Genomic DNA, 2,049 nt, shown 5'->3' on the forward strand with positions numbered 1-2,049 from the left:
CTTTCCCTAGGGGTCATTACCTCTGGATCTGCTCACCCCTGCCAGGCAGGGCTGTACCCTGCCAAAGTGGGCGCCCGACCGTGGGGTCCTCACCTTTGCTTGCAAAGGCAGCAGTAACCTGATGCAAGGTGCTGCCCTCCACCAGCCTTTCCCAACCCTGTTCCATCTCCTGTGGCTGTTGGCTGGGTGCGAGTAAGGATCTTGCTCCAGGAACTCTTTATTTCAAAGTCATATGAACTCCTCTGCAGTGGCACCTGCTTTCGGTAGGGGGAAACGGGCTGCTGCCCACAGAGCTGCAGCCCTGGGCTGAGTGGTTGGCAGTGCTCAGGGTGCAGTGACCCAGGAGAAGCCCCAGAGATGGGTTTGCTCTGGAGGCACTAAGGATGGGTAAACCAGGCGTTGTTTTTTGATGAGACCTCAGATTTGGTTGACAAAGGAAGCTGTGTTGGCATAATATGCTTAGGCTCCTGTAAGGTATTTGATATAATACTTCCTGACAGCCTGATCAGAAATTAGCCCTATACAGCACTCTGTGGGTTTAATGCAGCTAAGTGCGTGTGTGGAGAGGTAGAATGTAGGTTACAGCAGTGAGATGGGGCTGCGTGCCGCAGGCGGTCGGGTGAAGGTCATGGTGACTGAGGCCCCAGGAGGACAGGCAGAACCGGTGGATCTCATCCTGTGGAGAGGCTGAGCTCATTGCCTAGAAATTACTTTGAAAATCAAACTTGGGGAACAGCTCAGCTAAAACCCCACCAGGACTCCAAGGTGACACAGAAGAGCTGGACTGGGGACACCAGCAGTCAGTAAACCACCAGCAAGTGAAATTCCCGTCCAGGTCCCACGTGCTGCTCCCTTTGTCAGTGCTGCCTCAGCTCGCATTTGCTACGGGGCTCCACATCTTCCCCCTCGGGTTTTTCCAGGCTCCTGTCCCCTGCTTCCTTTCCTGTCCTTTGGCCCTTCCCCCGCTAGGTGGGCACGTCTGCCTCAGTCCACTGAGGAGGTGACAGATGGAAGGCTGTGCTCTGGAGCCCGGTATAGGGAGGCTGGCCCAGCACTGGGCGGCGAGCAGGGACCCAGGGGACTTTAGCATGAAGGCTGTGTGCTGGTGCTGGTTGGGTCCCCCCAGGGTGTTGGCAGCCACTGCTCTAAGGATGGATGCAGATGCAACAGGTCCTGTCCTTGAGGAAACAGCTGGAAAAGCTCTTTGAGACCCTGGCAGAGCATGGGAATCTGTCTTGCCAGCTACCTTATCCCGGCTTGCAGCCTTGCCAGTTCGGAGTCCCAGGGAGTTACTCCTGCCTGCCGATGTCTTCAGCTCTTTGGAGGGATTTTGTTAAGCACTGCTTCGCTTCGCTCTGCGCTCTCTGGACAGGCTCTGTGTGCTCTGAGGGTCCTCCTATCCTACTGATCACAAGGGTGATGGGCTCCTGACCCACGGCCAAGGTGGGAAAGGGCTGGGGATGCTTCTGCGTTTCCAGGCATGGTCTCAGGCCGCGAACTGGAGGAGTAAGAAATATTTTAACCCTTCAATCAAATAAAATGACAGCTGCTTACTTTCCTTTTTTGAAATAATACCATGAGATTATGTATTTTTTAATTTAAGTGATAAAGCCTATTTAGGGTCAGGTACTTAACTGGGTATGAATTAATTAATCTCATCAAAGTATGGTGTCCCTCCATAGAAAATCTTGCTCTCAAAATGTGTTGCTCTCACTCAGGTAGCTCTAAAAATCTATGAAAGTAGATTTTTCCTACTTTACAGTAGCAAGAGAGGAACTTAGGGTTTTTTTCTCTATATTGTGGGAGTGCCTGTCATTCCACTCCACAGCACCACCTGAGGGATGCTGGCATGCTGCCGGAGATGGGGGGAGAGCAGAACGAGCTCGAGTGACTGCCCGGACATGCTCCAAGGGAGACTGGAAGAGCTGGATAAGGGTGGGTTAGCCAAGTATGTGCACAGCGAAGCAGCAGCTGACAAAGGTACAACCAGAATGTCGGGAGAGGGGTTCTGTTAGCTGGCATCTGAAGTGCCCCCACCCCTGCTGTTAA

Source organism: Buceros rhinoceros, unplaced genomic scaffold (assembly GCF_000710305.1).
Source record: "Buceros rhinoceros silvestris isolate BGI_N320 unplaced genomic scaffold, ASM71030v1 scaffold5798, whole genome shotgun sequence".
Lineage (NCBI taxonomy): Eukaryota > Metazoa > Chordata > Aves > Bucerotiformes > Bucerotidae > Buceros > Buceros rhinoceros.